The sequence below is a fragment of the Rhynchophorus ferrugineus genome, unplaced genomic scaffold (genome assembly GCF_030347505.1).
Source record: "Rhynchophorus ferrugineus isolate W39M unplaced genomic scaffold, kcgeb_rfMv2 rfM6, whole genome shotgun sequence".
Taxonomy (NCBI): Eukaryota; Metazoa; Arthropoda; class Insecta; order Coleoptera; family Curculionidae; genus Rhynchophorus; species Rhynchophorus ferrugineus.
Window position 1 is genome coordinate 11,791,151 of NW_027472585.1, and position 13,146 is coordinate 11,804,296.

A 13,146-nucleotide genomic window follows, 5' to 3' on the forward strand; every position below is an offset into this window, starting at 1 on the left:
CAATAATAAAACCAACTATAGAATTTTCAGTTGATGTATGTTGGCAGTCTGTAGGGACCAGATTTTTAACGAGGCGTATCCAAGCTGTAGTTTGTTATTGAGACCCAAATATGGCAAATTAAATAATAATAATAAGTCATAAAAGAATGTCATTATCACTACATACACAGGATCGTTCCATTTGAGAACCGATGCGCTATTGTTGAACAACCCTATATATCGTCTTCATGCCAATACTACAGATACTGTTTAAAATTAATAACGAATTACGATAACTGTATGACGTAACATGATTTCAAATATGTTAAATCATTACATGGCTTCGGGGAACTCCAACAAATAGTCATCAATCCAAGAAATGGTAAAATTTCAAGGGTGACATCAAGACTCACTACCACTTACAGTATCTTAATCGAAATAACATGTCACTGGTTATTAAGAAACCACAAAAATTGTCTTAGATCCTAACAATTATGACAAATTAAATCTGAGAAAATATAATAAACAGAAATGTTTTCATAAAACTCATAAAACCAGTTTACTTTTAAATTAAGGCAACTGGGAAGCAACAGTTATATAATGTAACGTTTATAATATAATATATAAGGATGCACATTATAAAAAAATTAAAAAGTTATTCTTTGTTATCGGAGAAATCTTCAATTATTTTTTATTAAGTTCCAAGAAGCAGTAAATACGAACAACAAAAAATATATTTTAAAAGTTCTAACTTTTGATGTAGACAATATTTTTTTTACTGTTCAATTAATAATTGTTTTGTAGTTCAAGTATGAGCAAGTCTCATAACAAAAATTGAACAAAAAATGTTTTGTTCAGTCTTTGACGAAATACTAAGACATGACACACTGATTCTGAAAAATGAAGCTTGTCAGTGAGGTTTCAATATGAAGTTGGTAACAAATGTATCTGATGCGATTTAATACATAATAACACCATTTAACAATTAACACCATCCCTTCAACTTTTTTTTCACCTTTTTCAGGTGCGTTAGTTTTTATTTTGCGATAATCCTCTGTTTTATTTTTATACTGTTACTTCGGCCAACAATTTTTATCTTGATTATCAATACTTTGCTTAATTATCTATTTATGTCTTCAGGAATACAACTCAAAACATACGAAATATGTTCTACACTGATTAAGTTCTAATTTGGAATAAAAAATTCGACATTTGTTGAGTTCATCAACTATTACCATCAGCTTGTTCACTGTTGTTCAGCTTATCAGGATTAATCCTGTATGCGTCTAATATTCCCTTAAATAGATTTTTTAGTTACCACTTTGTACATGATTGTATACTGTACGATTTTATTTATGTATTATTGTATTTATTATTTATCTATGACTTTATACTTTTCTACTATTTATATATTTTTTAACAGTTGGAATGTATATAGTAAACTATCTTGGCTTATTTCTACTTAAAAATCCTACGAAGGACTTTTCTGATAACGGTATTTTTTTGATTGATAAATAATAATTTGTGCAAATTTAAGTTAACCTCCAAAGGACGTTTGAGATAGGCGGCCTTTTAAATGAAAAAAATAACATTCATAAAAAATAGTTTTATATTTCACAACACCATAAAGAACTCATTTTTATAACGGTAAATTACTAAAATTATATACACAAATATTTTGTAACATTTCACATGTATGTGTATTTTCATTATCAATCGCCTATTTTATTAATTATAAATAATATATCATAGTGTTTGATTGACTATATGGAATAATTCTGAAGCATTACAAGGTCTTCTGTTTTATTTTTATTCCGGTACTTCGGTCGACAATTTTGGTTTTGATTATCAGTACTTCGTTGTCTTTATCCTTAAGAAATAGATATATGTCATCGCGGACTTTTCAGTAAAGACTTATTCCACCATATATTGTTTTGTTATATCTCGAAAAGACAGCATTTTTAATAAAAAATCTCAGGTGACCTTTATATTTTCAACAATTATCGTCATATTTAAACCTTATTCTTAATTTATATAAAACATTAACAAAATATACTCCAAAGCAAACCATATGAGAATTCGTTCAGCAGTTCTTTTATCGTTCGAGTTTATCGCGAACATACACTAACAGGCGCTGCATGGGACCTTGTTTTATAAAATGTAGTAATTGACTAGTGTTAGAAATGTATATGAATAAATTAATATTGAAAATAATGGAACAAATGTAAACAGTTTTCCCAACCAATCTTTCATTAATAAATCACAATGAATATTTGATACAAGTAAGTGATTTCTAAGTTGGTCGCTCGCTAGTCGGTAGGCTTAATACCGAAGACCGTGGTTCGGAGCCCACATTAAACTGCAGGTCCTGTCCAGATGAAACCCTTGTTGGTAAAAATGAGACTTTGAAATATAAAAAAAGAAACTCACTACTTCATAAATTCATAAAACCTTAAATATTATTTATCTATTTCCCGACAGACTGACTGTATACTGTGCCATTTTCAATGTTTAACATCTCATTAGTAGGTCATCAAATTACCGACACATATTAGAAAGCGAGATGTGTCGAACACCAGTTAAGAACTCATTACCTCGAATCTTCAATTCACGTTTTGCTACGCAACCAATTATGAACTACCGAAGGTTGAAATTTCCACAAAAAAAATAATGAAATTCGTTGGACTCTCAGTGAATCCCGAATAATTGACCTTTTTGCGAAATAAATTGTTAGGCGTGAGATATTTTCGACAATTTCTCAGAAAACTCGGCCTGTCGTAACCTTCCGATGCAGGTGCTCGATCTAGACGTCCTCTTGATCGACTGGTTATAATTTATTTATAACCATCAGAATGCAAATTGTTGAATAATATCGGAATATTTTGCGAAACGCGCCGTTTACGCAACAAATTAAAATAAAATGTGTGAATTTTGTGATTTTTTTTATTATAATATATTTTAATAATTTAAATATTACACTGTTACTAGTAGTTTTCGACTAACCTACAATTGGTCTTTATGATAACTTAAATCTAGGTATATAACTAGGATAACCCATCGGCCCTATCTCAGTCTCTGGTGAAATAATGGTTGTACATGTAACTACAGTATTTTTATTATACGAGTATGCACCTCACTACACAACACTACACAAAATCTGATGGTTTGATTCTTTTGAGTCTGTGTCCGGTTCTGGTGATATTCAAAAGCCGCAATACTTCAATATTCTTATGAGAATGGATTCTTTCTTCATGCCCCCTTACAATTGTCTTGATTTATTGGCTCACTGTGAGTATCTCAAGGTCTCTATGTAGGTAATAAGTCCTATAGTATTGGGGTGCGCCCACAATATCTCTTAGGACTTTATTCTGAGAAATTTGTATTTTATTTATGTTAATTTTTGCAGAACGTCGTCATAATTAAACTCAGTATGTCCATATTCAGTCCAGGTTTCAGTATTTGCTTATATAATAGCAATTTATTATGTACTGTTTCTTCTTTATATGTTCCTTCCAACGAACTTCTGCATCAAGATTCATTCCGAGATATTTAGCGTTGTTGCTATATGGAATGATAGAATTATTTAATGTTATTGGTGCTTGTACGATCTGATTGTAGGTGAACTTCACATGCACAGATTTACTTTCATTAATTTTTATTTTCCAAGCTTGTGTCCAGTTATTTTATTGTCATTTGATAACATTTTTGTTCAATTATTTTATTTAGATTAGAATTTTGTTGTATATCAAAGCCCAACTGAACTCAGAGTTGATGCGGCAACATTACGACGTTTCGATGTCACAAATTTAGATGACGTATGTACAAAATAATTTTGAATAGAGTTTAGGTTTGCCCAGAACAGCCGAGACCCAAACGGAATATTCATGGTCATACTAGAAGGAAAATCATCCTCTTGCAATAAACGGTCGGCCACAAGTTGCTAGATTTATGAAAGTTACACTGTTGCAGTTCGAATTGCAAGTTCTGCAGCACTGCGTAGTCACTAAATATTGCACTTTCTGATTACGATTTGTTTAAATCGATACGGCATGGTTTGACTGGCACACGGTTTAGAAATGCTGAAGAAGTGTAAAAATGGATTGATGATTGGATATTCGCCAAACCAACATCATTCCTTCGACAATATATCACCGTGACGTCATGTTCTGGTTTGCGTAGAGTATTTTTTTAAATAATTTCCATCCGTATTCCTTCCTTACCACCTGCTTTGACATTGCTTCTCTTCTATTTTCTTTTATATCATACGTTATCTACCATTGGAAAAGACATGGACAATTTAATTCTAAAATAACTGAATACGCCAATATATTGTAAAATTGTTTTTAAATTATTAGCTAGAGTCTCACAGACAGTTAAAACAATCTGGGTTATTTTGATGGCTTTTGTAAAATAAGTATTTAAAAATTATCATAGAAATATAGACAACTAGTAGAAATATAAAATAACAAATACAAACACAAATAATAATAACAAAAATAAATATACAAGTGTAAACAAGTAGATTTTAGATTTTTCTTAAAAATGCTAGAAATTATTTTCAAAATGTAAACCTCTATCAATTAAAATATATCGTTTGAAGTCAAATCTAATCTATTTCTACTTTTCATAAAGTCAAACTTCTTTCACTAAAATATTTTGTATAATAAGTATGTATAACGCGAATTGTCGGAAAAACTAATTGCAATAATATTTAAGATCATTAATTATTAATGAGTCCTTTATTTCCACAACTTGACGTAAATATTTATTTTGTAATCATAGTTTTTATCGCATTATAATTAATATTAAAAAACAATTATAATAAAATTAATATTAAATTATTTCTAGTTAAAACACCTATGAAGGTATTTTCTGATAACGGTACTTTTTTTATTGATAAATAATAATTTGTGCAAATTTAAGTTAACCTTCAAAGGATGATCGAAATAGACGTCCTTTTAAATTAAAAAATAAACATTCATAAAAAACAGTTGTGTGTTTCACAACACTATAAAGAGCTCGTTTTTTGTAACGGTAACCTAATAAAATTATAAACACAAATATTTTGTAACATTTCACACATTAACAATCGCCTGTTTTATTAGTTCTAAATGATATATGACACTATTTGATTGATAATATTGAATAATTTTTATAATTTATTTGGTTATAAACTCAAGGGTTTATTATAAAAAATTATATCCGAAGCTTTTTAAAAAATTTAGTGGGAGTCGGAGGTAGACTAATTGTTTAGAAGTTACAATAAATGGAAACACAATCCACATTAATTTGACTTCAATTCTTAAACATTAAACAGATCCTTAAACGAATTCCGCAATCTGAATAGAGCAAAATTGGTAATAATCATTATTAAAGAATTATACCAAATACCCCTAAACTACATTATCATTAACAAATTCAGAACTAGTATATAATTTACAATGTATTAAAATTCTTTGCAAATTAAATACTTATTAGACCTAATTTGATATAGATACAGTACTAATTTGGCACAATTTAATAATGAAAATTTCTTTTCGTGATTGACGAAATATGGTTGATAATAACAGTAACATACATTAAGGCAATTATTTATAATAGTTTAGAAAATCTAGCTTATTTCCATACAGAGCAAAACTGGAATCATTAAATCATTAAAAAAGTATTCTATTATAATTTTTTTCAATTTGGAGTATATATATTTAAAAACTAAAATACTTATTTTTATTATTTTTTTAATATATTTTAAAGTCTCCTTTTACCAACTATGGGTTTATCTGGACTGGACCTACAGTTTAACGTGGGCTCCGAACCACGGCCTGCAGCATTAAGCCTATCGACTGGCGAGTGACCAACTTTAGAAATCATCCCAGAAGACATCCGGTCTTACCCAGCCTGGTTACTGGCGTGACTGGGATAATTTTCCTTGTCGGATTTTTTAGCCTAGGACAATCACAAATTTTAAACAATCACAAACATAAATTTACGATCATGCCCCAGCAGGATTCGAACTCGCGGCTATCGCAACAGTAGGAGGACTGTCCCATCGCCTTTACCACTGCGCCACCAAGCCGGCAATACTTAATTTTAAATCAATTACATAATTATATAATTATAGATGATAAAAATATAAACATTATTAATTAAACAAATAAAAGTTTAAGAAATATAAAAGCATACTGAGCATCAATTTATATCATTCAAAATGAAGAATTCTTTGTACTGTTGCATAAAACTCTATTGATATAAATTGAACATTTGAATTGAATATTTCTGCCAGGTATTTGCTTGAAATATAAACATATTTAGGCTACAATTTATGAGGCTGCTCCTGGGAATGCCGAAAAAATATTTATATATCTTTTTTTTTTGAAAAATATCGATATACTTGGTCGATATTTGGCTAATGAACTAATTTCGGAAGTTATTTCGTTAAATACGAACTATATCCGAAAGTGCTGAAGAACACTAGACTAACTAGTCAAGTCTCTAATTAGCATAATAATTATAATATATTACAATAATTAATAATTTGTTTAGTTCTTGCAAAAGTAAACCAAACCAAGCCATACCCAATTGAATTTGGTAAAGCTACAGCTTTAGATTTTTATATAAAATGTAATATCATGATAATCTATACACATTTAAGACACTTAGGACCTTCCATAATGAGAGAATGGTTACAAACAGATTTATTTACACTCTTCGGTGAATTCTCAAGAGCTGGGCTACCGAATGACATACATCCCGCATCCCTTATATAAATACATAAAAACTTACAGCAAAAACAAAATAAAAAAATCTCTTGAGACGCCTTGTTTGAAAGAACTGTATAAGAGATCTTTTTATAGAAAAAAATTAATGTCTTTGTCGCACGGTTGCTTTTCTATTTATATATATTCTTTTGCAACTTGTTGAATATTTGCTCGGTTTTTTCAGAATAGTCAATCCGACGACTTATTTAACATAAGTAAACTAGATACGTTAAAACGTAATATCTGTTTGTCGACGATGACAAAAGTTTGACGGATAATTTAGCAACGGGCCAATCAACAAAGAATGTTGCTCAATACAAGAAACCCAAGTTTTTTGGTTACTAGGTTAGTAAAAAATGAATCGGGCTTTTTTAATAATCGGCAAATTGCACTTTCTATTTCTCTTCTTTTTTGTCATTCTATTCAGCATCTTCAGATACAGTGGATCCCTCGTATGTTATAACTACACGCGAGATATATTTACATAACGAACAATAATGTAAAAGATCACTCATTACAACATATCTACACATGGTAGATACGACATACATATTTGGTTTACAAACATGCGATTTGAGAATCTTGGAAATGTTACAGCCTAGAGCTACAGATCAACAGCTGCCGCAGATATTTGAAATGAGTCTTAATAATCAAATTTATACTAATTAACATTTGTTAATATGGTTATCTCTTATTCCTAATAAGAAACGATTATATACATAATATAACAGGAGTTTATTTGCATTAAAACATATTTATAGTCAGATTTGCATATGTGTAGTTTGAATACCATAATTACTACTTCCCCAAATGTTTTTGTGATCAAGGTAATAGGATAATTTTCTTATAGGATGATATCGAAAGGGCCAATTACTCTCGAGACATAGATACTTTTAATTTATGTTTGAGGATCTGCCTTTAATGTCCCCAAAGATATTTTGTGTTCCATTGTACACTCATTCCAAACGATTAATTTGTTTTGTTGCAACAGTGAGGTCATCTTATAATTCCTCGACAGATTGCAACATGGAGTTTCATTAATTTTCATGTTGAATGAGCTCTTCAACTGCCATCTGACAACGTAGCTGCAATATCTGAAGCAAGTGCAAGTGAAATTCATTTTGCGATTTGATCAAATGCTGTCAAAATCAATGATACTAAAAACGCTTTTCCAGTTTCTATGGAAACATCTAAGAAAAATATTCCATCAGTTCCATCGTTCGCTCATGAGGGTATAGTAGGTACATTTACTTGTACTTGTTAAACGACACATGGGGCGCGCTAGAACGTTCTTTGACTTGCTCATTGAACTTTGCCGCGCCACATTTTTCTAAGATTTGAGCACGCTCGCCGTAAGTTTCAGTTTATGTATCAGCAAAAGATGACTTTTATAAATTTACGAAGGTGTTACTTTCGTAAATTACAACTAATATAACTTTGAAGCTTGATTTCAATAGAATAAAATGACATATGTGTCAAATCATGACATTGCATACTTAAACCTAGTAGAAAATGATGAATAGATTTATATCTCCAATATCACTGATACAATTGACAGATGTTTTGGTACAATAATAGGACGACATTTAGTCGGAAACTAAGTATTACAGCTATTCTAAAAGCAAATTCTGTCTCAATAATTTATTAATAAACAATATTGTTCATAAACTACAGAAAATGTTACCAAAACAACACACCGAACTATTAAAATCGTACATTACAACCAGAATGTTTAGAGTCAAATAAGAAGAAGCTTACTCTACAATAAAACAAGCTAAAGTAGGTGTACCACAAGGAAGTGTAATGATACCAATTCTTTATCTACTCTACACTTGTGATATACCACAAATTGAGAATACAACGATGGCTACATTTGCTGATGATACTGCGATTATAGCTATCGGAGATAATAGTGAGGAAGCCTCACGAAAATTATAACAGGCAAGTGACAATATAAATAATTGGACACAAGCTTAGAAAATAAGGATTAATGAAAGTAAATCTGCACATGGAAAGGTCACCTATAAACAGACCGTACAAGCACCAATAACATTAAATAATATTATCATTCCATATAGCAACAACGCTAAATATCTCGGAATGAATCAACATGCAAAACTTCGCTGGAAGGAACATATAAAGAAGAAAAGAAAAGAATTGGAATTGAAATATAGGAAAATGTACTGGCTACTTGGAAGAAAATTACAATTATCAATACATAATAAATTGTTATTATATAAGCAAATACTGGAACCTATATGGACATACGGAGTTCAATTATGATGATGTTCTGCAAATAGTAACATAAATAAAATACAATTTTTTCAAAACAAAGCCCTGAGAGGTATTGTGGGCGCACCCAAATACCATAGGACTGATTACCTACATCGAGACCTTCAGACACCCACAGTCAGTAAAGAAATCGAGAGAATTGCAAGGAAGCATGAGGAAGGACTCCATTTTCACGAGAATATTGAAGTATTGAAGCTTTTGGATGCTACCAGAACAGGATACAGACTCAAAAGAATCAAACCATCTGATCTTGTGTAGTGTTGTGTAGTGACATTTATAAACATCATTTTACCAGAGACTGAGATAAGGACGATAGGTCCTCCTAGTTATATACCTAGATTTAAGTTATCATAAAGACAAATTGTAGGTTAGACAGAAACGACTAGTAACAATGTAATAATTAAATAATTAAAATAATATATTATTAATTACTTTTAGGTTAGACATATTTCTTATTTTAATGCAAACTGTTTGAAGAAAGTAAAATTCCAGAACCGTAAAACTGGTTTTAGGGATCCGTAAAAGAAATGTGGCGGGAAATTTGTTTGATTAAAACGTCACAGAACCCGGTTACTTAACATCAATATGTCCGTTCCACGTGTAGGTGATATATTTAAATTTAAACATTTGATTTTTACACCTACGCTCGTATCGAATTATTTACACTAATCGCAATTTAATAGTTTTCCATTGTTATGCTAATGAAAACGTAACTGAAAACCGCAACATGCAAAATTACCGATATGATTAATAGAAACTGAAGCGCGTTGCACAATCGATCCAATGGAAACTCGGTTACGAAAAGCGAAGGCGCAACAAAAATCCGCGGATATTCAAAAAACGCGCAAATCGATAACCAAAATAAAAAAACCCGTACCCCGATGCCGTACCGCCGCCCGAAAGGGGAAATTATTAATTAGCGGTAACCTAAAATTATTAAGGCAGAACTGCGATCGTACTAAAGCATTTTCGATAATTAACGAGCTGATTTATATGCGAATAAATTTCAAGAAATTGAATATTAAAGGCGAATTTGTCAACGATAGACCGAGATAAGGGTGTGTCGATAAAATTTTAATCCAGCCGCCCAGGAAGCAATTGTTTTGGTATTTGACATATGTCACTTGGAAATAACAACGTGTTTTTTGGATAAAATAACGTTGTTGTTGATTTTTTTTCCTGTTGGTATATTGAACAAATAAGATTTTTTATATCACGTTATTTATTAACAATTAAAGCAAACAGTAACAGAAATAAATGGCTTGATCACCAAATGAAACAACAAATAGATTAAAAAATTGTATTGCATAAAGATGTAACAAATATATTTCAAGCTATAAAAATGTTTACAGTAAAATTTCTTTAATTTTTGTCAATTCTACCCTATGTATTAATTAAAATATACACAATTCATTATATGTTTTATTCGAAAACTAAAAACCAAAATTACAACGTAGTTATTTTGTTAGTTGATTTTTTTATGTTGATATATCGAACAAATAAAAAATGTTATATAACATATAAAACTGTCAACACAAACAGTAACAGAAATAAATACAAAATGGAACAGGTAAAGTAAAAAAAGCTACATTGCCTCAAGAAATAAAAAATATATTACAAGCTTTAAAAGTATTACGGTCAAATTTAATTATTTTTAGCAATTCTACTCTATATATTAATTAAAATATACACAACACATTAGATGTTTAACTCACTATATGCTTTGTTAGAGTATTAAAGAAGCAAACTTATGTTAATTGATAAATAAAAGTATTTTCATGTCAACAATTCTACAATTAATCAAATAAATCATATTGCATGTAATTGAGAAAAGTTCTGGAAAAGAAGGAAATTTGTTCAGTCATATTACTAACTGTGGCCAAAACAGATTACCTAGGTAGGTGAACAAGATTTTCAAATTTTATGTTTATAATCGCCATTTCAGAATAAGATGAAGAACATTCAGATTTGGAACCTATCTATGCAAATGCACCACAAAATAGTAGCCTTGAACCAATCTGTTACGGTATTTACTCTATACTATCAATTGTCATATCCCTAAATGTGAAAATGTACCGATGTCTACATTTGCTAATGTTACTGCACTACAAGTAATAATATTGAAACAACTGTAAAATATTACAAAGAACTGTCAATAACACTACTATATGAATTAAAAAATGGCGAATAGAATTGAAAACTACGACCTGTGCCAGTCTACACTCTCTATATTTCTGTCTATTTTTGATTTACACCTGTCCTTTGACATGTTGGATACTAAAAATTTAAAAGCATCAAGTATATCTTAAAGAGCCACTAAATTTCAAGAGATATAAACCATTGAATTCTTTCAAATGTTAACGTTAAAAATCGACATGGATATATCGAAAATATGAAATAATTGTTTGCTACTCTTTTTGTGAAAACATTTGTGAAACTGTTGCATTTTTCATCAATTGGGGATAAGTAAAAAAGGGATTGGCCATGCCAATAATAATTTTAAAACCTTTCTCTGATTCATATTTGTTGTCAACAATTCGACAATTGAACAAATACATCATGTTGGATGTAATTGAGAAAAGTTCTGGAAAAGAAGGAAATTTGTTCAGTCATATAACTAACTGTGGCCTAAAGAGATTACCTAGGCAGGTGAACAAGATTCTCAAATTTTATGTTTGAAATCGCTATTTCAGAATAAGATGAAGAACATTCAAATATGGAACCTATCTATGCAAATGCACCACAAAATAGTATCCTTGAACCAATCTGTTACTGTATTTACTCTATACTATCAGTTGTCATATCCCTAAATGTGAAAATGTACCGATGTCTACATTTGCTAATGTTATTGCACTACAAGTAATAATATTGAAACAACTGTAAAATAATTACAAAGAACTGTCAATAACACTACTAAATGAATTAAAAAATGGCAAATAGAATTGAAAACAATGACCTGTGCCAGTCTACACTCTCTATATTTGTGTCTATTTTTGATTTACACCTGTCCTTTGACATATTGGATACTAAAAATTTAAAAGCATCAAGTATATCTTAAAGAGCCACTAAATTTCAAGAGATATAAACCATTGAATTCTGTCAAATGTTAACGTTAAAAATCGACATGGATATATCGAAAATATGAAATAATTGTTTGCTACTCTTTTTGTGAAAACATTTGTGAAACTGTTGCATTTTTCATCAATTGGGGATAATAAAATAATAAAAAAGGGATTGGCCATGCCAATAATAACTTTAACACCTTTCTCTGATTCATATTTTTTGTCAACAATTCGACAATTGAACAAATACATCATATTGGATGTAATTGAGAAAAGATCTGGAAAAGAAGAAAATTTGTTCAGCCATATTATTGAATGTAGCCCAACGCAAGGCAGATGAACAAGATTCTCAAATTTTATGTTTATAATCGCCATTTCGCCTTTGTTTGTAAAAATTCAAAAGCATCAAGTATATCTTAAAAGCCACTAAATTTCAAGAGATATAAAGCATTAAATACTTTCATATGTTAACGTTAAAAATCGACATGAACATATCGAAAATATGAAATAATTGTTTACTACTCTTTTTGTGAAAATATTTGTGAAACTCTCGCATTTTTCTTCAATTGGTGATAATTAAAAAAAGGGATTGGCCATGCCAATAATAACTTTAACACCTTTCTCTGATTCAGAAAAATCGATAAAAACGAAGTGCGCCCATTAATCTTGAAAAGAATAATCGATTTCACCATCTAGTTGAGCTGTCTTGCTTTCTACGTCACTATAGGTTCATACACTGAACTGAAACACCTTATAATTATTTTATTATGTTATTCTCCGTGTTATATTTCAAGAAATTCTGATCCAAGGGATTTTCAAGGAACCACCAAAGTATCATTTTCGTATATCTATGAAATTATTTAAGCCGTACAATAAGCCTCATATATATTATATGTGTTAATAGAATTAGAATATTATTAATGCAATTAGTATAACGAATTTCCTCGTTCAACTAGTAACAAATGTATATATAATAAACTTTATTTCAAATGTTTATAGTATCAGGCATATAAATTAATTTTAAAGTATTTACAACACGTTGTATTACCGTGTATTAA

The 13,146-nt window shown here is 30.0% G+C and overlaps 2 protein-coding genes across 2 annotated transcripts in view; one reads left to right on the forward strand and one right to left on the reverse strand.

Annotated features, from left to right (window-relative positions):
- Positions 1-13,146, reverse strand: part of tfc (Brevican core protein triforce) — a 105,069-nt gene that overhangs the window by 62,613 nt on the left and 29,310 nt on the right. The gene's annotated exons all lie outside the window — the stretch shown is intronic.
- Positions 1-13,146, forward strand: part of LOC143199181 (cystathionine beta-synthase) — an 84,102-nt gene that overhangs the window by 16,351 nt on the left and 54,605 nt on the right. The window lies entirely within an intron of this gene.